The sequence below is a fragment of the Dama dama genome, chromosome 19 (genome assembly GCF_033118175.1).
Source record: "Dama dama isolate Ldn47 chromosome 19, ASM3311817v1, whole genome shotgun sequence".
NCBI classification, from domain to species: Eukaryota; Metazoa; Chordata; class Mammalia; order Artiodactyla; family Cervidae; genus Dama; species Dama dama.
Window position 1 is genome coordinate 45372969 of NC_083699.1, and position 27315 is coordinate 45400283.

The following is a 27315-nucleotide window of genomic DNA, read 5'->3' on the forward strand; positions in this document are numbered from 1 at the left end:
ACCAAAAGAATGGCTGCATTTTTTACATTTTTTTTTTTTATCTTTTAAGAACTTAAAATGGCTTTCAACATTGTATTTGATCTCATTCAATCCGAAGTATTACTCTTCTTTTACAGAAAAGTAAACTGAAGAGCATATGACCTGGATCACATGATTTATGAGTGACTGAGTTGGGGACTCCAGTTCTCTTACATCTCTATTCTTCTGCCTACAAAAACTAGAGTTGATTTTTTTTTTAATATATATAAAGTCATTTTATTTATTGGGTGCACAATGGGGCATGTGGAATCAGAGTTCTCTGACCAGGGATTGAACCCATGACCCCCTGCATTGGAAACACAGTTATAACCACTGGACAGTCAGGGAGTTTTAAATAAATGTACAGCATATAATGTAATGTTCTCACAATATGAAAAATGTTAAAGAATGTCTTTTACAGACTTCTGGGTAAAAAGATATTGGAATTAATTGCTTAAGTTCTTGTATACCAGATCTCCTCTGAAAGGACCCAGAGAAGAAGAAACAAAGAAAAAATTTGCTGGCAGGGAGGACAAGCGCAGGAAAGTGTGCCTTCTGCAAGGTAGAAAGCCTGGGGCCATCCTGCTCAACCTGGTGCTGCTGGGACCAGAGGGAGGAAGACACTAAAGGCCATCTCGCGGCTCTGGCTTGTGAAGACTGGCAGTGGATCCAGGGAGTAAGTGGCATAGAGACTGAGGCCAGGCCCCCCAAACCTGACTGCCCTCCCTATTTCAGTTGTGAAGCTTGGAGGGCCAGAGGCAATGATGAAAAGGCTGCTGCCCAGAGAAGGCAAAGATTTACAGGTGAGTTAAAGAAACTTAGAAAGCAACAGATAATTAAATTTTTCATTAAAAACAATAGAGTAGACTGGACATAGCAAAAAAGTCAAAATCAGTGGCACAGAAGAGGAACTCTGTCATGGGCTATGGAGAAAAAAGGCAAAGTGATTGAGATAAGAGAAAAGATCATTTGGGTTAAAAGAACTGATAAGACAGAAAATATAGATAAGAGATGTTGCTGGGAAAAACAAAAGAGAACAGAATAAATAAAACAAAGTAACAAAAAATTCTAAAAGAAAAAAACTTTCCTGAGCTGATACAACCATAAGGATCAGAGGCAGCTGCCTGGGACAGGAATGAAGTTTATAAACACTAAATTTCAAGAGAGTCTAAGAAATATGGGTTTTATTCCAAATAGCTGTATGTGCATATGAAAATCAAGAATTAGGTTGCTAAGAAGGGAAATGTGCCTTTAGGGGAAACATTACCAACGTCTGTCATAATTGGATAAAACTATATACTGAATATTTGCAGATCAATAGGTCCCACTGAGTACCTGGCAAATTACCTCAAAGATTTTTATTACTAGATACATTCAAGTGCAGGAACAATAGAAGAATTTTACAATTATCCAGGCCTCAGACAGCCCTGCAACATTAAAGATCAGATGACAATAGAGAAATATCTATAGTTTTGGGTGCAAAAGATTGCCAGTTAAGACTTGTAAGCTCATCCAAGTTGTCATTCATGTCTGAAGGAACTATAAGAAAATTTCTAGCTACTCAGAGACTTAAAGTAAGTCACTCACATCTTTCTTGAAAAAAGATACTTAAGTTACACTCCAGCCAACTGAGATTAATCAAAATAAAGAATGGAGAAGTTCTGATGAAATGGAACTCATGGTGATTACTAAAATGATTTAAATATATCATATAAAATAATGTTAAAGCATGATTGTAAAAGAGTTTTTAAAATACAAAATAATAATTATTGAAAGAGAAAATAATGTTAAGAATAACATCTGGTATACCTGTGACTGACTTATCTTGATGTATGGCAGAAGCCATCACAATATTGTAAAATAATTATCCTCTAATTAAAAAAAAATAATATCTGGTATAGATTTGTCAAAATTCAATGAAAATACATTTAAGAATTGTGTATTTCATTGTTTGTAAACTTTACCTCAAAGGGGTAAAAAGACTGCAAGCAAATATTAAATTTCAGTTAATAATGCTCGTGCTGAAATATTTAGAGCAAAGTATTCTGATATCTTCAATTTACTTTGAAATGCATTTTTAAAAAATGGGTTGATAAATGGACAGAAGAATGGATACATACATAGCAAAGCAAACAAAGTATGACGGCAATGGTGGAAACTAGATGTTGGGTGTATGGGTGTTCACTGCAGCATCCTTTCAACTTTTCTGTATGTTTGCAAACCAAACATTGGGCAGGGGTGGGGGAGAGTACTATCTGGGTCTAATATCCAAGATTAAATAAATAGAACATGGAACTGAATAAAATAGGGAAGGGGAGAACAAAAGTGTGTTTATTTCCTAACATTACATAGAAAACAGTTGATAGCTAGCATTTTTTAAAAATTATTTATTCAGAAAATATAGACCCTTTCAAATTTTTCAGTGCAATCCAAATAAGACCTATACATTCCAGCAACTAACACATGCACACAACAAGCAACTAACAAAAACAAAAGAGAGAGAAAGAAGGCAAATATAAACACCAAAGCAGAAAATAAATTTAAACAGCAAGAAAGAATTCTTAAAAAAAAAAAAAAGAAAGCATAAACAATTTGACTTATTTAAAATAAAAACTAACAGAGTAACTATGATAATAAACTCTCATATTTGAAAAACCAAACCTATCAATATGCTACCCCAAGAAATATATCTAAAATAAAGTATCAGATTAAAGAAAGATAAGCTAGCAAATACATCATACACACAAACAATCTATAAAGAAATCAGGATCACAAAGTTTTTATCCAAGTAGAATTTAATGTGAAAAGCTTAAATGAAATTTAGATAAGTATTAACAAAGTAAACATAAAGAAAATATAACTGTCACGAATCATTATATGTCAGACGTGTGTTAGTTGCTGAATCGTTTCCAACCCTTTGTTTTGTAGCCATGGACTGTAGCCTGCCAGGCTCCTCTGTCCATGGGTTTCTCCAGGCAAGAATACTGGAATGGGTTGCCATGTCCTCCTCCAGGGAATTTTCCTAACCCAGAGATCGAACCCAGGTCTCCTGCTTTGCAGGCAGATTCTTTACTGTCTGAGTCACCAATATAGAACTAAAAAAAAAAAAAAAAAGAATAAAGCAAGAATTCTCAGAAATTTAGGGGAAATTGATAGAAACATAATAGTAATGGGAGACTTTCAGGTAATGTCTTTGACAGCTCATACATGTGTATGTAATACACATACCATAACATAAGAAGCACCCCAGGTATGTTTCAATCAGTGCAAAGCTGATCAGGACAATAACTCTGCTTGTTCTAGAGGGTGTATTTTTCCTAATGAAAGCATGCTATGTATGGACTTACTTGGCATTACACATTATGGATTTATACTTGGCTTATGCTATCAAAAAACTATTTGCACCACATATGCTGGTCACAAACCGTTCTCCACATGTAAGATCCAACCAGGCCCATGAGCTATGAAGTTAGAGCTCATTGTTGATTTGAAGGAAGAATAAATAGTATGAGCTGTAACAACTGGAAAAGAGGTTTTATAACTATTAATATCTAGATAGTTCAAAGTAGTGGGTCCTAGTGCAAGATCAGATGATAGAAGAAAGAGATTTCAAGTCTTCCAAGTCAGTCTTCATTCCCTAAGACCAGATCATGCTTCCACAAACAGATAGATGGGAAGAGCAATGAAGTTAAGGGCAAGTTGATAGGTGTCCATGAGGATAATTTGAATCTGCTATAATGACAAGATAGACCACTGGAGAGGTTTTGCAGACTGATGCTTTGCAGAACAGCATCTGGATTGAAAATTCAGATTGAAGAGTGTTCATCGCTTTTGTGATGCAAGTTACTTAAAAAGAGGATACAGGATTAGCAAAGCCTGCTAAGGCCAGGCAACAAGACATTTAAATCCAGACAGAGAAGTCTGTGCATGACTCAATAGGCAACGAAAAGCCTGCCAAGGTTTTGGATCAGGGAAGCTGTCCTAATAGGGAATTCCAGTTTCTAAGCCTAATTTCACCTCCTTATGTGTGTCTCAGCTGATGCTTCTTCTGCCCTACGGGGTAATACAGAGTGCTTCTGCTCCTACCTCCACATGACAATAGAGAGAAAAGCAGAAATAACATTTCACTTTTGTGCGGTTCACAGGACTAGCAGGAAAAGCCTTTGGAGAAGGCACAAGACACTCTGAGGAAACCACATTAATCATCAACCCAGGAAACTGGAACACTCCACAAAGCCATTGCTATAAATTCAATATTTACACAAAATCTGGAGGTTGAAGTTCTTGTTACTCAGGGAAGGAAAACATGAAAAGCTGCCAGAAAGAGAGCCCACTTGCTATCTAGACTCCCCAAATCATCCTCAAGGGCAACATTCTCAGATCACAGAGCAGGCAACAGTTGCCAATAGATAGCACGCCTTGACTAGTACCATGTTCATACACTTTGTTCTTTCTAATGACTGTGCCCGTTTTGGGTGGAGGAGACCTCAGCCCCAAGGGCACAGTGACCTGTCCAATGTCACACAGCAAGCAAACGCCCAAGCTGATGGTCAACCCCAGTCTACCCTGCTGCTCAGCCTCACAGACCACACCAGACAGGGAGACAGAGAGAAAATTACCTGTATTGTGTCTAAAGAAGCATACCCATGCAGAGTTCATTTGGTCTTCTCTTGGAAAGATGAAAACCCATGGATTTGGAGGAACCTGCATACACTCAACTGGGTTTAGGGTGAAGTCACTGGGACCCTCTCTATAATTTCCACAACAACAACAAAAAAGCATCTGTGAGCTTCCTTCAGGAACCTTACTACAGCCTGCTTTGGCTGGAGCCCAGCTCAGAGTTCTTGGGCTAGAATCTCAAGGTAGGGCCCTGGAACATGAATTCCTAATAAGCCTCTCCAGTAGATCTTATACAAACTGAAGAACAAGAGCCACCGGGGTTTACATTCCTGACCAAAGAACACTGGAAGAGTGAAACCAGACCTTGTCCCCAAGCCTGAGGTCAGATGGAACAGGGTGCATTGTCCTGCCATCAGTCCCAGGTTCAGATGGGCCCTTCTGGCCCCTGCTCATTGCTCAGCTCAATTTAGCCTAGAGCTAGTCCTCCTGAAGGACATCCTTCTGCTGTTTTAGTTTCTGAGATTTGTCCTATAAGCAATCCTCTCCTAATGAGATTATTGGTGCCATATTACCACGAGGAAAGTGGCCCTGGTGTGCAACTCAATTAAAAAAGGTGTATTAAATTCTTTATATTTCTTTATTTAGCTGCAGCACTCGTTCTAGATTTGCTAAATAAAATGTTGTTAATGAGCTAGAATATGGGGCTCATTGAATTCAGTTCTGTAGCTTTCTAAGTGTTGATGCCTGTTCTTCCTTATCCCATTGTGAAATTATTCTTCTTCCGATGCTGGAAACAGAGAGGGAGACAGAGAGATGGAGAGAGGAAACCACTGGAGCATCAGATGGCAAAAGGGTGAACATTCGTAAAGACTGATTCTCAGCCAGATTGTGACTGACTGACCTCAGAATGAACCTGCAAAGTCATCTCTTAACATAGGGAGTTCTATTCCTCTGGAAGCCCCACTCTGGAGGGTCTGGTTGCAGTGTCCCCATGCAGCAAGTTCTGCTGTTCTCTGGAGGAACCAAGGGGAGACCTGAATTGGGATGGTCTAACCTCATTACCAAAAGCGTCGTCCATGGACCATCATTAGCAGCATCGCCTGAGAGCTCATTGAAAATGCTAACTTGCAGCCCCACTCCAAAGCTACTGAATCAGCATCTGGACTCAACAAGACCCTCAGATGGTCCTTATGCACTTTGAAATTTGAGAGACACTGCTCTAGGTCCTTCCAGTTTAAACCAGAATGTCTCAGGCTTTCCTCAGAGAGAGTCACCTACTAAAAACCAGCCCATGCCCACCCTAGTGGTAGCACTTCTCTTTTCTTAAATGCAGGCATGGGTGAAACCACCCCCCCCCCCTTTTTTTTTAAGAAAAATCAAAACAGAAAAGATCAAGAAAGGGTTTCTAGACTTGAGAAGTTCAAAAGCCCATATTTCATCTCACTCCCATAACCACCAATCTGCCCACCACCACGCCCAAGGCCTGCGTCTCTGCTCTGCCAAGCCACAGCTGAACAAAAAGCCAGAAGGAAGCACTCTTTCTGACCCAGGAAAGCCAGGAATGCCAATACAGAGAGCAACCTTCTCACCCACAGAATCACAGCAGATGGGAGTGGGAAGGGCCCTTAGAAGTTGTTTCCCACCATTTCATTTTACAGAACAAGAAACTGAGGTCCATGGGAGAGAAGTGGTTTGTTTAAGTGACCCGAGCTGGAGGGGATGGGGCCCAGCTTTCTGTCTCGAGTTCTCTTTCCACAGTACCAGGAGGCCTCGGGAAATCTGTGCACGGACTACCCCCAGGCCAGCTTGCAAAAGCCATTTCACAGATTTGCACAATGTTAAACTGTATTCTATAGCAAATGTAACATTACTCAGCTGTAACCACTTCTAAGGAGAGATAATCCCAAGGAACCAGTCTGGTGGCTGGTCTCAGAATATCAAGCAAAAAGTGAGAACCCAGCCAAGCCATTCTCAAAAACTTGAATTTGGCATCAGATTAAGAAATGGAACCAACATTCTTTTTACTCTTTTTTTTTTTCCACTCATTCTCCTCTCATTCCAGCCACCAGCACCACATCCCCTGACCTGCCTCTGGCAGCCACCAATCTCTTCTCTGTTTCTATCAGTTTTTTCTTTTTTTAGATTCCACACATAAGTGAGATCATACAGTATTTCATTTTCTCTGCCTGCCTTACTTCACTGTCTTGTTCCTAACTGGCTGCCCCCGTCTACTTTTGGCACTTTCACAATTATGCATGTGAGAAGACCAGTACCACCAGCTCAATGGAATATCTCCATTGAGAGATATTCATTGGTTGTTCAAAGTCACCATTTATTCCCTTCAAATGCCCACAAAACTGACTTGAGAACCAAGAGAGAATAACATAAATGTCTGTTAAAACCAAAGTCTCAACCAGCAATCCCATAACCTAGCAGATTCCAAGGAACTCAGATCCAAAATGACCAAGTAAAATTGGTGGGGAAAAAAACCCATGTGAGAAGGTGGTTTTGGAGGAGGAGGAGGGTACTTCCCCAAATCCAGCCAGAATCCGCCTCAATCTTCCAAGCTTTCTTTCTCCGCTACCTCCAGAAGCCAGACCACCTCCCAATCTCAACCTCACTTCCTGTCCCTCGGATGCCTAAACTGTCAAACATCAGCCTCGTGTTTATTCTGTCCATGAAAGTCAGATTTCTAAACCCAGGGCTCCTGGAATTGATCCCCTCTTCTTTTGTGCGTTTTTGTTTTGTTTTGTTTTTTCTTTTTTTGGTCTATTTTTTTCCTTTTGGTCCTGAGCACCCTGCGATTTTTCTAAAATGGAGCAAAGAGTGGGGAAAGAGAAGCAGCCAAGTCCCTTTCCTGCAGGGATGTGAGTGACTGCCGTGTTTCCATGGCTCGCCTTCCACTGTTCTCGTGACCCCTGCAGACTCCCCTTATGAGTGAGTGTCCCGGAATGTCTCTTTATTAGGTGTCTGGAGAAGTAAAGCTGTCGTGATGCCAGCGCCCCCACACTGAGGACTTTATTAGTTTTTTAATTTTCTGTCTGGGTGCTCCTGCGGCATCAAACTTTCCACAGCTGTTAGGAGCTATTAAGTAAGTAGCCTCATCGGGCCCTTTCCCCACCCCCACCCCGCTTCTTAATAACAGGAGATATTTCTGGACATGCTACATGGAGTCTTTAAAAGAAAGATACTTTGTCTGTCGGGTGAGAAATTGTTGGGGGGTCCGGTTGGGAAGAGGATGCGCTGGCCTAAGAAAAGCGCCTTGTTTTTTCTTCTTTGCATCTTGGCTTACAGCAGGGCTGTTTGGGCGGTGATGACGTGGGGAACCGACCTGGGGGCTGGGGCATGCCGAAGTGAGAACCCACTCTCTCAGCCTTTCTGCCCAGCAAGTAGGGGACCTGAGGGGAGCTCTGACTGTTTTCAGAGCTGACTTGGCATCCAGCCCAGAGCTTGATGCCTGGTTCAAAGCGTTCCCTCCTGAGTGGACCTTCTAAGACCTGCAGCGAGGAATAAAACAGAACGACTTGCAAACTTTCCCCTCATAGGCACACAGCTGTGGTTCTGGACTAGAAGCCAGGGCTATTGCTTGTGTCCCCCTGGAAGGAAATCCTGATCCCCAACACCCCTACACTCTGCTCCCTGCCAGCGTCCCTATGCGTCCCCTAGCTGGCCATCCACAGGACCCCCTGTGTGTAAATGTAAAGATGGGGGCACGTGCACACACACTGACTCATATATGCGTGTGCACACACACACATGCACATCCATGCAGAGTGATGCATTATTAGAGCAAGCAAACTGGCCCTTTCTCACCACACCCCTGGATGTGGAAGGTTAGACCATTTGGTGGGCAGAGGACAGACTAAAGGGCTGGAGAGCCCAGAGAATTCTCAGCATCCCTCCCGGCTCCAGCCTGCCCGGCAATTTGCTTTCCCTTGGCCTCCTTTAAGCCTCTCTTTGAGAAGACCTTATTTGCAGGGTGAATGTGAAAGCCTAGAAAGAAGAAAACCCTTTGGTGATGCCCGCCTCGGGAACAATTTTGCCTCTGAGAGCAAGCTGGTATTTGGGGTTAATCCCTCTGTGGAAACACTGGGTTGAAAGCCCAGAGGAGGTCAGGGGTCTGATTACGGCTTCTGTTTACATATAAACTTCCTGGTCCTAAGAGACAATAGCAAAGGTGGGGGAGGGGACGGGGAAAGAAAAGAAAGAAAAGGAGAATTTTTTTAATTAAATGGCCTTCTCTCTTAAAAATAAAGTCAACAGAAAGGTGGAGCTTGTGGAATCAAGGTTTGATTTTAATGTCTAGGTACAGATAATTTCTTAAAACTTCTTCATCAGGATTTACATAATATGGTTGAAGCATTTTTTGAAACAATATTTAAAATTTAATACTGATATATATGCATATATTTATGTGCATAAGTATATTTTTAAAAAATAAGAAAATAATCTTAGTTATCTCCTGAGGACCTGAGGTCTGATTTTGTTGTATTTTTGAAAGAGGGTTCTGATTCGATTTTTGTATAGTGTGGGGTTTTTTGGTCAAGGAAAGTCATGAAGACTACAAGAGGTGGATGAGCTGAAAATTGTGGTATTTAGGCCAATTAAAAACTGTTATAAACACACACATCCAAGAAAAGCCTAGATGACAGTATCAAAGCCAAATAACCTCATTCTTTCAAAAGAATTAAGGAGAAAAAACTAAATTCCTCCACATGCTCAAAAGAAGGCAAAGCAAAACTATTTAGTTGGTGGGAAGTGGGGTAGGGGGGAAATGACAAAATGGTCACCAAAAAAAGAGAAGTTTATTTTTAAGATCCATAACTTGAGTGATTTTTTCAAAGATTAAATTTAAAGACAAAATAGTTGCTTTTTTTTTTTTTTTGAGAAAGATACATGGGCTTAAGAGTCTGTCCCAGACAACTTTAAGAACATTAAACAAATATCCATGAAGAAACCTATTGCTTTGGGGACATTTACATCCAGATGAAACTCAGGTACGTAGGATTTAAATCTCCAAACTTCCCCTAATAGAAAAGAAATCCCAAATACTTGATCACTAGTTTCCTTCTGAATTTCTAACTGGTGAGATTACTTGGAGGCTTTTGCAAATACTATAATGATGTTTCTCACGTTATCAGATAAAAAGGAAAGCATTTCTTCAATAAATTCTCATCTTTCCACCTTGAGTCTCCATCTAAAGAATTATTTATGGAAATCCAGACACTATAACATTTTGAAAATGAATTTGTCAACAAAAATATTTTTTAAAAAGTGAAACAAAGTTGAGATCAAATCTTTTAGCGTATTAACTGCCTCTTCCAAAGAATCGAGAAAATTTCTAGTTCTTTCACTTTTCTCCGTACGTTCTATGATCTCCCTAATTCATCAACTACTTGGTTCCTGCTCTGTCCTCTTGGCCTTTTTCCTTTTATTCCTCTCATCCCCTAAATAAGAATGGTTTCTTGCTATTTTCTAACACGAATCCTTCAGAGCATCTGACAGCAGGAAGGTGGCTGTTTCAGTTGGAGGAATAAAAAAAAACAAGGGAAGGAGGAGAAAGAATGACACAGATAAACAATTCAGCCACAGACAAGCGGATGCAGTGTCCAAAAGTTCATCAGCTGAGGCAGTCCAGAAATGCCACAACTGAAGGCTCGCATTGTGAAGGGGCACCTAACACAAAAGGTCTGCGAGTCTTGGGGGCCCTGATTTTCCGTCACTCTCCCTTGCATAACCACTTGTGAGAAGGTGAGGCATTTCGCCAGGCTGAATATGGTGGCTGAATAAAGGGGAAAGAATTCGGGACCCACTGGCAAATATCAAAGGTTGTCAGAGAGCAAGTGGTGAGTCAAAGGGTGACATCAGATCGTGTTATGTGCAGAAGCAGAAGGCAGCCTAACAATAGCTGCCCTTTGGACTCCAGAAGGCCAAGTGGCTGGGCTCTGGGCTCCATGGTGGACTATGGCCACGGTGACCACATCATTCACCCTCTCAAATGGGGCACTTTGGAGAGTAAAAGTCAGGAATCTGTCCAAATTATGCTGGGGCAACACGTATGAAACAGACTGCTCTAGGCAAACTGGGGCGTTGCTAACCCTAACGAGACTCCCTCCAAAATCTAGGAGATGAAGTTTAGCTGCTCTGAGAGTCTCCTCCACAAAGCTCAGTCCCCAGCTGAGCTGCTTTTTCCTGAAGTGAAAACGTCTCCAGTGGCAAAGAGGGGGCCATGAGGAAGCACCTTGGCCAAATCAGTGTGGAAATCATATTCTCAGCCCCTCTGGGAGACTCACAATATAAATACAGTCATCCCTCGGGACTGACATGGGATTGGTTCCAGCCTGTGGATGCCCAAATCCAGGGATGCTTAAGTCCCCCATATCAAATGGCATAGTCCTGGCTACAGAGGGCCAATTGTATTAGCACATTAGAGACTTTGAGAAAGCTTGCAGTGAGCTAAGGCATTCTTCAACCCAGAGTATTCCCAAAAGTTTTGGACCACCATGACGTCTTCTGTCAGCCCAACACCTAGAACATTCAGGCAAACACTGCTTTAAGCCTTGAGAGTCAGAGTGTAGAGGGAAGGACTGGGATGACAGGCCTTCTCCGGGAAGCTGGCAGAGTCCCCGGGAGCTGCCGGTTCTCCTGAGGGCGACACAGACACATGCTCAGCTGGGTGAGGTCACACAAGAGCCTCCCCTGGCGCAGCCAAAAGGCCTGCAGAAACACGTCTGAAGCCACCCCATGCCGTGAGCAGGAAGTCTCTGAGTTCACATTAATGTAGACAGGCCTCCCCGGCCCACATAATCCATTTCTTCAGACACCTGCAAGGACTGCAATAGATGGTGAGCCCAACCCAGACTCAGCTGAGACACAGAGAATTTCTGTCTTCCTGTAAGGATTTCCACCTCAGGGTAAGCCTGAGGCTACACCTCATCCATCCTACCATGTCTCTGACCTGTGTGTGCTGAGGTAGGGCCCGAGAGAGCATGGGGGATGCAGACCCAGTCAGGAGAAACTGTAAACAAGAGAATGAGTTCTGGGAAGGGAGGTGATAGGAGGCAAGCCAGAGGCGGCCTGAGCACCAACAAAAAGCACTGTCTCTGGATGTGGCGGGCAGTACTGATACGCGGTCTATGAGGAAGAAACTGCTGGTCCCATGAATGCTCCCTGGTTCTTACCTGGGTTATCACAAAATCCTCTGAGGTCATCTCCTCATGGCCAGTCTCCTGCTACTCCTATTTGCCTTTCATTTTGCACCAGGAAACCCACTAACTTACAGAAGTATCTCAGAGCATCTCACGACAAGTTGGTGAGCAGGAAAGCCCTAAAGAAAGGTCTTGGTGATTGGGGGCAGGGTGGGGGTGCGGATCAACAATTCTCATCACCAGTATCCCCACTCCTTCACCTGGTGCCCAAGGACCTTCAAGAGCACCTCTAAGATGCTCTCCTCCTCCCCACCCTCCCTCACTTCCACCTGCCTTCACTACATCTACTTATACCCAGATGCTCATGATCCCTAAACATATCACTCTTCTCACAATCCCTTGCTTTTCCAAAGGCTGCTCCTTGCCTGTAAAAATCCCTGACTTCCCATCAAAATTTTCCTCATGTACTTTAAGACCTACCTGAGATTTCACATTTTAGCTGAGCATCCTTCTCCGTTGCACCTACTCCATCCCCACTCAAGCAGAATTCAAGCCTTCCCCATGGGTGCATCTGCATCAACTCATCTGGCCCTCATCATGCCCTAGGGTAATCTCCTGACCTGGACTCTGAATACCTGAGGGCAAGATGCTGTCACACCAACTCCTTTGTCCCCAAGCTGACCCCAACGCCTGTTGCAGAGTCAGTGCCCAGTTGATGTGGCGTTGTGGGCCAACATACAGAGCGCATTCAAGAGTGAGAGTTTTCTCTCAATCTTTTGAGTTTTCTTCAGCCATTAACATTTTAGATTTGAAAATTAAAGGCACCAAAAACATGTCTTTATGTTGGAATCTGAAAAGAATGATCAAAATGATGAAAATGTAGAAATATACCAGAAATTCATAACCATGACTGAGCAAAAAGATGTTCCTGGAGATAACCATCCTATCAATTCAGTTCACAAGAGATGGTACTCTGAATGGTTAAAGCCCTTTTAAAGGGGACTAGAGTCCACTACCTCAATCCCCACTCAAAATCCAAAGTTTTTCTAGGAGGCAGGTATAAACATTGGCACAGACAGTTACCTTCAGCTCAGAGGGGTTTCTAAGATGGAAGAAATATTAGGGGAAGCAAGAAATGTGGGCAAGCAATCTGGACTGAAGTGAGACTAAAGGAAATCAAGGAAAAAAGATGGTACCTGGGACATGAGGACAAAAAAAGCCCAGAGCTATCAGTAAAAGCATAGTCCCATCGGAAGAGAAGGACCTTCTCCAAGAAGTAACGATGGCCAAGGACCTAGAAAACAGAAGCGAGAAGTGAGAAAGAAGCATACATCATCAGGATGTAGAGCTCAATAAGCAAGCCTGCAATTTGGCTGTTCTCTGGTTAATTTCAAGCCATCAAAATACAGCCCAAGACTGTCAAAATATCCCTAACACACTTCACAAGCTTTTCAAGGCAGAAAATCTGTGTATGGATTTGGACAAATCTGTGGACAAATCCACAGAAATTCTGGGGCCAAGAGCAACAAGGTAAGGACAAAGAAGAAACAGGAAACATGGAAAGGAGGGGCTCATCAGAACACAGAATGACAAATGCGGGCCATTCTCTCCTCCCAGCAAAACCAGGGGGCAGTGGAACTTCACAGGACCTCAAAGGCTTACTGTCACAGAGAAAGGTCCAATAAAACAGTTCGAAAGGAGAGTTTCATCATGGGGAAAGCTCTGGAGCACTGCTGAGTGAACTTCATGTAGGTGGAATCGTAACGCTGCAAACTCAGTCCTTGAGATCACAGTCTCTCGCACTTGGAAGGAGATGGCCTGTCAACCCCACTGTGTCTCTGAGACTCTTCAATGTGGGCTGTTTCATGAGATCAGTCAGTTTCTGCTCCACTGTCTTTAGGTATCAGGACTTATAGAAAGATCTTGCTTATACTGAGCAAAAGTCTTCCCCTACAGAGGAGGAGGAAAAGCTGGAAGCTAACTCCCCCAGCTACACTCCCCCAGGATGGGTCCTCAGGTATATGAAGGCAAGTCTCAAGTTCCTCACTAAGCCTCCCTCCCTTACTTTCTGTGACACGTTTTATGTCACTGCCCTGAGGCTATGCTCTAGTTGGAACCCAGTGCAGAACACTTGTGGGCCTGACCTCACTCCTGTCTATCATTATGCAGCCATTAGTAGACTATTCTGGTGCAACAGCAGCTATATCGTAATGCACAAAGAACAAACACTTAAAAAAAAAAAAAAAACTAGCTGAATAGTTTGTGCTGTTCCTGCCAAAAATCTTTGGTGTGAATATAAGGGCCAGTGTGGCTGCCATTGGGCTAGCATCACTCCCTTTTTCTCCTCCCTTGCTTTTTCAGTCTCTTCTTTATTCCATATGTGTTGAGATTTAATCTTGTCAGGGCTTCCTCCTCCCCCTTCCAAAGAAATCTTCACTCAGAGTGCCCTGCACCCCAATATGTGCCCCTAAAATTATTGTTGTTGTTCAGTCGCTAAGTTGTGTCTGACTCTTTGCGACCCCATAGACTGTAGCATGCCAGGTTCCTCTATATTCCACTATCTCCTGGAGTTTGCTCAAACTCATGTCCATCGAGTCGGTGATGTTATCTACCCATCTCATTCTCTGCTGCCTCCTTCTCCTGGTGCCTTCAGTCTTTCCCAGCATCAGGGTCTTTTCCAGGGAGTCAGTTCTTTGCATCAGGTGGCCAAAGTATTGGAGCTTCAGCAACAGTCCTTCCAATAAATATTCAGGGTTGATTTCCCTTAGGATTGACAGGTTTGATCTTCTTGCTATCCAAGGGACTCTCAAGAGTCTTCTCCAGCACCACAGCTGAAAAGCATCAATTCTTTGGCATTTAGCCTTCTTTATGGTCCAACTTTCACATCCATACATGACTACTGGAAAAACCATAGCTTTGACTAGATGGACCTTTGTCGGCAAAGTAATGTCTCTGCTTTTTAATATGCTGTCTAGATTTTTCATAGCTTTTCTTCCAAGGAGCAAGCGTCTCTTAATTTCATGGCTGCAATCACTGTCTGCAGTGATTTTGGAGCCTAAGAAAAATAAAATAAGAATTCCCAAAAGTACCACAGAAGACTGAGAGGCACTAAAGAATAGCTCACCCCACCAGAGCTGTAAATGGAGAGAAGTTCCCAGAGAGGACAGGGGTTGCTGATCCAATAGCCTCCAGCACCGGCTTCCTGAGACTTTCCTCTTAGAACATCTGGCATCTCAGGTCAGGAATCTAGCTACCTCTCTCTTAATCAAATCAAACTCTTGCCCTCCAAGCTAGCCACAGTCAGAAAATAAAACAAACAAACAAACAAAAACAAAATAAACAAACAAACAAAAACCCAGGAGGATCACTAGGAGCCAGACTGGCATGATTTACCTGCAGGAAAAGAAATAGCTTCTCGCTTTCAGGCAGCACTGACTGCTTAGTGACTATTTTCACATTCCTCATCCCGTCTCGTTCTCAGGGGAATCCAGGGATACAGGTAGGACAGGAGTTATTTTCACTTTCCAGATGAGGAAATTGAAGTCTGGAGGAGAGAGAGCGATCTCCCCAAATATGCAACAAATAAGAGAAAGAGCTGATTCTAGAACCAAGGTCTCTAGTCTCTTTCTGATGGTCACTGATGCACTGATACAGTAACAGGCTTAAAATATCCGCATCTTAAGTGCTTTATGCATTCAGCAACAGCCCAGTGAAAGTTAACACTTTTGGGGGACCTAAGTGAGCTCAAATCAAATAGCTTCTATCCTGCAGCTCTAGCCCTCAACCCATGACGGCACAGCGACATCCTGAGATAAATGACATCTGTGCAGGGCCCAAAGGAACACTCTGCCACACCCTGGGGCACCCCAGGTCCTGCTGACTCAGGAGGAGCATTCCCACGGGTGACCACAGTTGGCTCCAGGCTGTTGCCCTGGGAGACCGGAGAATCAGCAAGCAAAGAGCTGCCTGCCCTGCCCAGCCTCTCCGGGGCAATAGCTTAGCCCCAAAGCTGGCAAGCGCCCACCAGTTGGGTGTGACTCGGCTGGGTGCCCGGCCCTGCAAGCCCGTCCAGGTCTCAGTTCCTGGTAACACCCTCATGCTTCACCCTCTTGCATATGGGAGAAGAGTCATCAATCTGGCAGCAGCCCAGCTCTGCAGCTGATTGGAATAGGGAACAGTAGAAATCTTCACCAGACCAACCTTTCTTCCATAAGTTTACTCAAACATGCAGGAATACATTTAGTGATCTTCTTACTAGCAACCTGGAAAAGACAGTACGTAAATGTTAATCAGCGAGCATTTCCTGGACATACAGTCACACAGACCTGCAATGAGGGGATAGCCATGGCAAGGTGCCATGCAAAAAGGGATGTAAAAATACCAGAGTACTAACTACCTCAGTTCAAATCCCAGTTCACCTCAGTAATAGCTTTGTGACCCTGGGCACGTTACTAACCTTTTCTGTGCCTCAGTTTTATTGTCTGCAAAATGGGGATAATAGCACCTAGCATACAGATTTATGTGAATTCAATAAGATGGTCACAACTAAACCACTTAAAACAGTGCTCTGAATGTAGTTAGCCCTTGATATATATCTTTGTTATAGGAATGATTTTACTAAATTCCTTCAAGAACTCAAAAAGATAGAAACTATTACTATCCCTATTAAGCAAGTTTCCCAAGGTCACACTGCTAATAAGAGGCAAACTTAGCACCCTAAACAGGTTTATCTGGATCCAAGCCCCATGCTCTTCTTTACTGCATAAAACAATACAAATACCTCCTAAGAACTCATGGTCTAATATGACATGAGGGAATTAGTATTTGTTTTGTGTTATTTAAGTACCAGACGCTTTACTGGGGCTTTACATCCATTTACCTAAGTAAATAAATAACTCTGGTTCAAATGATTAGGGCCTCACCAACTGCCACTGAAAATCAGAAGAGGGCAAGTACCACACAGCCGGTCTTTCCAGGTCCCTTTATCTCTCTTCTGCCCCATGACATCTCCTTGCTCCCAAAAGTGGCTCATGTAGGCAACCATAGCTTTTTTCCTTTACACTCTTCTGACTTCACCAAATATCAAATCTGTAAGAACAAGCTACACACAAATCAGGGTGTATTCAGATTTCCCCATCCCCAACCCCAGCCACCCAGATTTCCAACAATTTGGGGTCAACCGTGCTTTGGTTTCACCCTTAACAACCAGTATGGACTTAAAAATTTTTTTCTTACCCATCTCAGGGAAGCAACTTAATGGGGCGAAATAAACTATAACTATAGACAGTGAATACAAATAATATTACTCAGGGTGAGATAGTTACACAGCATCATCAATTTAAAGGACATGAATCTGAGCAAAATCCAAGAGAGAGTGAAGGACAGGGGAGCCTGGCGTGCTGCAATCCATGGGGTTGCAAAGAGTTGGACACAGATTAGCAACAGAAAAACAACAGCGACAACAAATTAAGTACTCAGAAGACGAAAGAGATTTCAAGGAAATCTTGTCTTCATAAAAACCTAAAAATGTAGATTTGAACAGCCATATTTATGAAGACTGGAGAAATCCATTGGAATTTTTCTTTGTAGAAATATTGGGGAGCAATGAAGCGTCTACATATATATGCAGACACACAGGTGCCAAACCACCAAAAGGAAGAAATTCAACAAAATATTAACAGCAGCTACCTCTGGAGCATGGTAACTTTAATGGTAACCTAACTTCCTTTTTTATACATTTCTGTATTTTGCAAGTTATATCTTGTGGGTCTATGTTACTTTTATAATCTAGAAAAATACCAAAATGATTATTTCAGTTTTAAATTTGTGCAAGCTTAAACATATATGTTCATACTAGCAATTAGTATTTTAAGCTTGTGAAAAAGTCTAAAACATCAACAACGATAGGAAAAGAATCAAGAATAAGAATCAAGAAATCTATTAATGAATATAAAGAGTAGTATACAATTTATATTTATAAATGAACTCAAATTTTGCCACAAAGTACTAATGATACATCAGTAACAGACTCTGGCTATTTATATACATTTACAAAAGGTATAATGCATGCAAATTTACCTCTAATTGTAAGCAGTGGTATTTAATCTTGAGAAAGAAGAGTCATAGATTCATTTGAGAATCAGAAAAGAGTTGCAAATAATAAACTTTACCCATAATGAGGACAGAAACACACACACATACAAAGGCTGACATGCACATTTCCAAGCTTCCTGGTCCCTGAAGCTCATCCACGTCTCCCCATGGAGCCCGTGAAACATAGGTCAAAAGACTGTGTTTCAAAATCTTTCTTTCCCAATCTGCCCTTAGAGTTTTATTAAAAATAATTTCAAGCATAGAAAAAGTTGAAAGAACAATGAACATCCACATACCTTACACCTAGACTTAGCAGTTAACATTTTTGTGGTATTAGGCTTATCTATGTACATTTTCATTGAAATATTGGAAATTGTCAACATTAGCAACACACATAAATTACTTCAGCTCTTTAAGAATAAATATGTTCTTCATCACAAGTGTATTATACCCAAGAATATTAACAATATGTGGGCATGCTAAGTCACTTCAGTCATGTGCAGTTGTTTGTGACCCTATGGACTGTAGTCTGCCAGGATCCTCTGTCCACAGGACTCCCCAGGCAAGAATACTGGAGTGGGTTGCCATGCCTCCCTCCAGGGGTTCTTCCCACCCCAGCCAGGGATCGAACCTGTATCTCCTGCAGCTCCTGTATTGCAGGCAGATTCTTTACCAGGGAAGCCCATTAACAATAATTCCATAATATCTATTACCAAGAGTCTTTTTAATATAATAAGCAATCATGAAGAAGGTGAAGTCCCAGGAAAGTATAAAGACCAGCAAGTGATAGTCTGCAGAGATTATAAAAACTCTGTCCCCAAAAGAGAAATAAGCAAAACTTCTCTGTCTTGTTCCCACAATGACTTGGGGTAGTACCTGCCCTCCTCCCACCACACCAGGCTCTGGCAGATCATTTGACCCAAGGCTTTAGAGAGAAGGAGAAGACCTCTGTGGGACGGCTGACTTGGCTAGTGAGGTCACTCACCAGGGCCCACATGCTCTGACCTGGGCTGGGAGGCAGACACAAACGCTCCTCTTTTCTGTGTCCACCACAGACAAAGCCAATGACCTATTTCATGGTGTCCAGTTCCTCACCTCCCAGCAGTGTAACCATCAAAAATCCCAACTAACCCATAGGCTTCAGCTTTCTCTCATTTTCCTGCCCACTCCCCAAAACCTCCAGACAACCAACAGGGTTGGCTTCAGCCAGATCAAACAGATCCAGGTGGGCCAGTATTAATCCTCTCCATTCAGACTGGACTTGTTTTTTCAACCTGATGACTTTTTATAGTGATTTCTAGATGCCAGAAAATTGTAGAGTTCAAAAGTTAAAAAAAAAAAAGCAAAAAACACTCCATCTCTGCCCCACTCATAAGAGTCCCTCAACCCTCAACTAAGCTCCTTAAGAAAAACAACCCTCTCCTTTTCAAATCTGTATCCTCTGTATGGTGGGTTGAATGGTGGCCTTCAAAAGACATAACCATGTGCTAACCCACCAGTACCTATGAATGTGACCTTATTTAGAAAAGAAGGCCTCTGCAAATATAAATAAAGATCTCCAGATGAGATCAACCTGGATTATTCATGTGGCTGGACCCTAAATCCAATGACAAGTATTGTTATAAGAAACACAGGCAAGAGAAAGACACTTAAAAGGAGGAAAAAGTCACATGAAGCTGGAGGCAGAGACTGCAGTGATGCTGCCACAAGCCAAAGAATGCAAGGACCACCAGAAGCTGGATCACACAAGGAAAGAGTCTCCTCTAGAGCCTTTTAAGGGAGTGAAGTTCTGACGATGCCTTGATTTCAAACTTTTGGATTCCACAAGTATGAGGGAATAAATGCTGTTGCTTAAAGCCCCCAAGTCTACAGTAACTTGTTAGAGGAGCCCTAGGGAAACAATATACCCTGGTAGCACTGTCCCTGATAGAAAGTTTGAATAAAACATTTTGTTGAAGAACTGGAAAAGCTGAGGATGTAACTTTATAACTTTTTTCATACTCTACTGAGAAGGAAACATCTCTGAAGGCCACTGGTCTCTGGCTAAAAAAGACCAAAGCTTCGTTATTCTGGTGTCCATGGAACAGTTTGTCCCTTTAATGAGGTGTTTCAATTTCACTTTATATTCATTGTTCTGCCCTCCTTGATTTTACTGTAAGTGACTGAACTGACTTCTGATGTATTGCCAGCACACCATAAATTATGAACCTCTTTCTTTAAGGTTGGGGAGGGAAGGAACTCTATTTCCCTGTTCAGTTATTTCAGGCAAGGGTGGGAGCAGGTTTTCTGTGCCAGCAGCATCCTGATTGTGATTCAGGATGTGCGGCCAAAGGCAAACAGTTCCTCTTCAAATTCAATCAAATAGGAAGGAGCAAAGGCCCAAACAAGAAAAGCCGGGTTCTCTTTGTGTGCACAGCCAAGGGGTCCTGGGAAGCTCATGAGGGTTTTCACCCTATCTCGGGCTTAGCACGACTGAACTTAAATGGTACTCAGGAAACTTCTGCATGTATTCAGAACAAGTTTCCAATCCCTCCTTACAGAATCACAATCTGGACAATCCCAAATCTACTGCAGTGGAAGTTATTTGCAAGCTATAAGGACACAGGCTAACCAGAATTAAAATCTTTCTTTTTTATCTCTTCGCCTTGGAAAAAATTCTGCAAGCAACTTCCATGTTGTTGATTGTGGCTCATAAAAGCCAAATGGCTTCTGTGGCATTCTACTTGTTGGTACATGGTGTAACTCAGAACTGTGATTTTTTCACTCATTAAGTCATGATCCTTTCAAGGATTGAGAAATCAGTTTCATGAATGGTGCCAGCACTTTTGCTCAAATGAAACAGATGAGAGTAGAAAATATCAGTATGTAGCTTGCATAGTAAGCATAAGCACTGTCCCATGGAATATTGCTTCATTTCATATGTATGTATATGTTACTGGTTTGTGAGAGAAAAGGTACTCTATGCTGTGAGTCATAATCCAAAAAAAGAATGGAAGCCACTGTCTCAGAGGGTCTGCTGCACCAAAGGAGAAAGCACTCTCTCCCCTTGTCCACATCCCAGTTCTGTTTACAGATGGGAATTTAAGAGAACAATTCATCACATAGCCCATGAGAGAGAAGCTGTGCCTTTCTCCTGTTCAAGCTCCATCATGCCTGAAGCCCAGCCCCCTGCTCTTGGGTCTTTATTTGTACACCTTGATAGCTTACCTGGCTCAATTCCATCTTCCGGGGACCCCCTCTTCTTCCCTCTAGCCCTAGAAACTCCATAGATTTTCACAATTCCTCTGAGATAGACTCAAACATGGAGATCCTGAAGTCTTTGAGGAGGAAAAGAAACCACCTTGACTCCTTCACTAATCATCTCTTTGTCTTTCTATGCCAGTATGTCCAACTCCCCCGTTTGCCATTTTGCCAGGGAGATGGTTCCTCCGGCCTCCAGTAAAGATTCTCTCTCACTCACACGTTTGCTGACTCTCCTGGCCTCAGGGTCCAATCCTTTGGCTGATGTCCCAACACTATGTCTTGTTTCCCGCCTCATGGATCTGCTACAGGCTTTCTGATCACACATAAAGATGATAACTAGAGCTTGCTGATCACTTGTAATTAAGAACTATAACTAACTAGGTTAGCCGAGCAGTATAGACTGGAATGAGCACTTTGGCTTCAGCAGAACTAGGTCCAAATTTTGGTGTTGTTGCTTTTCTGGCTGTTGATCTAGAGCAAATTGCTTAACTTCTCTAAGCCTGCAAAATCAAGATCATACTAACACCTATCTCAAGGGAGTTGTTGAAGCTTGTTTTATTTTTTAAAGGTTGATTGAAGTTTCTGTGATGAATTCTTCTTGTGTCTCTTACGAATAGGCTTCAAAAAAAAGTCTTTATTCTTTCAACGCTTTTAGGAATCTATGTTACCTGGGGAAAATGCAAAAAACAGAGACTTTCTTAAAAAAATATGTATTATCAAAGGAGTTAAGCCATTCCCAACATGTTACAATTACAGTAAGTAAAAAGAAAGAAACAAAGAAGGAAAGAAGGCAGAGAAAGAAAATTCTCTGTATGGTCCAACTTCCTGCGACTATACCACAGGGATATTCTTGTGTTAACACCAGACCAGACTCATCTTTCTGCCAGCAGCATCCTCTGGTTTGATGGATCTGTAAATCTATTTCAGCACAAAAAAATCCAGTTAATGGAAAGCAAGTGTGTTGAGGAAAAAACTGCACTCACATTCTCTTGTGCATTCTTTATACAAAGAAGAAATGATTCAATTACCCAAAATAACCAAAGGAAGTGCCCTTTGCATCTGGAATTGGTCTTTCTTCTAAGGTGACCGTGGATGATGTGGCATAAAAAAATATGCAGTTGATTTTAAAATGGTTTTTAAAACCTTCAATAATGCATCTGCAGCACACCAACAGGAAAAATAAGAACACTTCATTTTTTTAATGATCAAAAACATAAACAGATAATTCAGAGGAGAAACAACGTTTCTCACAAATATATAAAAATGTTAAGTTCACTAATGATCAAAGAAATATGGAAAAGCAAAACTGAAACTCATCTGTACTAATCAAATGTGTAAATGTTGAAAAAGATAATTAATGTTAGTCTAGGAATAATAAACCAGGCATTCTTCTTTGCTGATGGGACAGAAAAGAGAAAACTTTCTGACAGCAATCTGGCAATACAAACCAATAACTTTAGAAGTTCTATACCCTTTGAATAGTAATTTAAATTCCATGACTATATCGAAGAGAAACAATCAGAGATGTAGACATGCAGACATGTAGACACACATGCAAAAAAAATTCTCATTACAATAATGTTTGTAACAGTGAAAAACTTGACGGCAGCCTACGTGTCTAATAAGAAAATTGATAACTTAAATGACTCCTCAATATAACATAATATCATACAGCATCATGCTTTCAAAATTTATAATGGCATGGGAAAAAGTGAAATGTAAAACTTATACACATAGATGGCTCCTTATTAGATAAAGATATAGATAAAAGAAAGTTCAAATAAAATGTACTAAAATATTAATTATATAATTAATTAATCAATGGCTTTCCTAGTAGCTCAGTTTGTAAACAATCCACCTGCAATGAAGGAGATCCAGTTTGATTCCTGGGTCAGGAAGATCTGCTGGAGAAGGGATAGGCTACCCACTCCAGTATTCTTGGGCTTCCCTGAGGGCTCAGCTGGTAAAGAATCCACCTCCAATGCGGGAGACCTAGGTTCAGTCCCTGGGTTGGGAAGATCCCCTGGAGAAGGGAACAGCTACCCACTCCAGTATTCTGGCCTGGAGAATTCCATGGACTGTAGAGTCCGTGGGGTCACAAAGAGTCGGACACCACTGAGTGACTTTCATTTCACTTCAAAATGTTAATAGAAGTTATCATTGGATGGTAGGATTATAAGAAAATTTATATTTTATATATTTCCAAACTTTTAAAACTGGGTATGTTTCACTTTTATTATTATGTGTTTGACTCACTACTGTGATATAGCAGAGCTGTAGTGGGGGAGTGGGCAGGGAGAGGCAGTTGACTCCAATGTGCTGGATGGTGGGAGAATGCATGAATCCCAAGTGATCCCATTCCTTAGAGGGCTCAACACATATAAAGATGTACAATCTGCAAACATGAATTAAGCAGTAAAGGATTATGACCAGAGCAAAGCCTTTTACATGGAAAGTACTCAGTAGAATATTTCACTTTAGTAACAGATAAACAAAACAAGCAGTAAACGCTACTATCATGAACAGGAATCCTGTGGCCTGCAGAAGAGAAAAGAGCCCAGGAAGGGAAGAGGCGGCAGGGGGTGCGGGGGCTGCTTCCTGCCCTGGAGCTCCACGGAGGGCCACTGTGCCAGCGTGGAGAAAGGTGAGGGTGATCTGTAGGAGAGAGGGGCGATCCTCGTGGCAACCAGAGATAAGACCCAGACCCTCACTGGCCTGGCAGTTTCTCTCCGCTCCTTTCAGTCATGTTAGAGCCTCCCTAAGTGTTCATCTGTTTCCTGGATCAGGAAGGGACACATGGGGGCCCAGGACTGCTGGGTATTCAGCCAGTGGTCAGCACTGTACAAGCCAGGGCGATGGTCTCTGCGTGTCTGTGTCTTGGTTGTGGTTTAACTGAGTGCTGATTAGAGTGGGTCCTGAGAAACCCTTTATTTGCACCACACTTTACAGGGTAGCCAGCACTTCCAACAGAGTCTTTCCCTTAATCTCCCACTGGCCTGTGTATGGGTCTCAGTTTACAGCTAAGGAAACAGAGGCTCACTGAGGTGAAAGGATCTGTGTAAGCCCAGAACTAGCTAGTGATAAAACCAGGGCTTCAGTTTAGCCCAGTGCTTTCCCCCTGTAATATAGGACTAAGTCATGATAATGTTCCTGGAGAAATACTCTTCCCCAGAAAGTGCTGACTACCTTTTTCCCCTTGTATGAAATCAAAGAAACCCAATGCTGGTCAGCATCTTCTCTGCTTCTTCAAGTCTTATCTGCATCAGCACTGGGGGCATCAGGAAGTAACACAAATAAAATGTAAGGTATGGTCACTGAAGATTTCCAAAGAGAGTGATGAGAATCCACTCTCTGCTTATGTTTTGTGGGCAGATAGGAATGCTTCCTGAGGGATTCCTCTTTGCTTCCATCAAAGTCCCACAGCGATCTGTGAACCTGAAAAAACTGAGAATTACTGAAAGATCACTACAACAGAACCAGGGGAAGATTATATAAATCCTCAATACAGCTCTGAGATTCCTAGTCACCACAGAAAAATCAACAAAATAATGATAAGGCAAGGACTTTCTACTGAAGTTAACTGCTTCATTCCCAAACTGGGAACACACACACACACACACACACACACACACACATACATTCTAAGACAAACCAAAAGCCTAAACAGAACAAGCCTCTCATTCTGTCAACCTAGTGAAGTTACAAGACAAGGAATGGTCAGGAGTCAAAGGCAGTACTTTTTAGTAGAGGGGTTTAACTGGGTGAGACTTAGGAATCCACAGCAACACAAAGTCACAAGAATTCATAAGGCTGTCTAAGACACTGTAAATACTCAAAGATGGAAAACTTGAAGCCAGGAGGAAAAGGGACTTAGCCCAAATATACTTGGAAACCTGCATCTTAATATCTACACCAACATGCTAGAGGTATCCATCAAGTGTTGCCCCCCAAAAGGTCTTACATGATCCACTTTTATAAACAGAAATAGATTTCACATTAACATTCAAATGATGCACTAGCTAGAAAGCTGAGATAGAGTTTAATGTCTTAGCCATAAGAAGGCTCTACCTTTCAGGCTTGGTTTATTTTACTCTGTTGATACACCTAGGGCACTTTCTTTCAGAGCTAGTGCGGTGGGGAGGACCCGCCTCCTTCCGGGGTCTATTTTTCCAAATCTAAAATTAATAAGATCCTAATAAGTAAAGGAGTTTGTTAGTAGAATTGGATGTTGGGGTTTTGAGGGGCTTGGGATTTTTTTTTTTTTCCTTAAACCAGGCATTCTCTTTTCTTCATTTTATTTAGCCCTGGAGAAAAAGAAGTTAAAACACATTCCTGGCAAAGGCAGATGAACCACAAAACCTCTTCGAAGACCTAAACCCCTCCTCTGCGTTGGTTGGTCTGAACTAGTTGATTGGTTCAGTGTGAAGGAGTTCTTTCCTCTGGGCCCTTTGAAATAGCCATAATGAACACGTCCGCGAGGTTTGTGAGACAATGGTATCCCATACAGCCGGACTCAGCACACTCTGTCCTGAGGGGGATTCGCTGTTGCAACAGAAACCATGTGACTGGCAAAGCCAAAACTATGTACCCCCGGGCCCTTTCAGAAGTTTGCCAGCCCCTCTGCGCCCTCTCACTTCCATCTCCAGCACTGCTCACCAGAAGCAGCCTTGAGTTTTGAGAGTCACCTGGGCCTCAGAACAAACAAGGACTTGAGATTTCTTCTGGAGTACTGCCTGCAAAGAATACCAATTTACTGAAGTCGGGGGTAGGGGCCCGCTGTAGGGACAAGGGTTAGAAAGGTGATTGAAAAGAAAGAATGAGGCAGAGAAAAACTCCGAGGCAGAGCACTCCCACCGGGTAAGATGCTGTGACTGCTGCTTCTCCTGTCCCCTCCACCCCAACCTCTCTCCCCTTCCCTTCCCTGAGTCTCCTGGCGCAAGCGCAGACACAGGGAGATAGGAGCTTGCTCCAGCTCAAAGAGGCAATTGCTTTTGGTTGGTCTCAGGTCCCTCTGCAGTGACATCACATTGGTAGTAAGGATCAGCCATGATAGGGATATTTATACTACAAAAATCAGCAGAGGCTACAAATGCGAGCAACCCCCCCTCCCAGCCCCCATTGCCCCAAGAACTATTATTAAACTTTCGCCAGCATAAGTATGTATTGACATATATCATTTTACATAAATGACAATGTGCGTGCATTGTGAGGGATGCTGGGGGCCACGCCTACCCCATCCCCGACCCCAGCCCCCAGCTGAAGCAGTGTTGGCTGCTGACAGCTCACAGCTAAGTCTCTCTCTCAGGAATTGCCTGAAGCTGAAGGGAACTATAAAACCCCAGGTCTGCCCTCTTCCCTGGAGCACCCTCTCTGCAACTATTGGGGTGAAAAAACCAGATCCATCTCAACTCAGAAAAATTCCAGCTCCAAAGATCCTCCCTGGGGTTGACCAGAGGTCTCTGCTGCAACTGCCTCAGAAAGAAAGACATAGACAGAGACAGAGACAGAGGGACTGCAAGGCCCAGTAGCCCACCACCAGACTCTTCTCTCCTTCATCTTCTCCTGTTTTGAGTTATGTGTTTCAGTTCACTTTTTCATTTGCTTGAGGTTCTTTCTAAAATATTTTTCTCAGACCATTCCCTGGATATCTGAGTGATACTTTTTTTTTAACCTTGACCAGTAAGAAGTATTTTGTCTGGCTCTAGTATTTTTTAGATGTCTTAGGTTCCCCTTAGCAGAAGCATGACACCCATCTCTTTCCTTTTCATTTGTAATTAATGTTTTCTTCTTTAGATTGAAGAGGGCAAGAGGTTCTCTTTACACCTCTTTACACCTGCTGTTCAACAATTTTATCTGGATGGGCTTAGGTATCTGTATGTGGCTTTCAGTCCTAGTGACCCCATCAGTTCTTTTCAAACCTCAGACGGGAGTCTTTTTCACTTGGGGAACTTATCATCTATCATTTGTCTAATTATTGCCCTTCCTTCATCCGTTTTTTCCCTCCTCCCGGAATCCCTACTACTGACATCTGAGGTCTCCTGGATCCAGCCTCCAGGTCTCTGATTTTGCCCTCATGATTTCCATCTTTGTATTTTTTTTCTGGGTTTAGGATGCCCTTGCATTGATCTGTCAAGTCTATCTTCTGATTTATTTCATCAAGTTGGGGTTTAGTTAAAAATATGTTTAGCTCCAG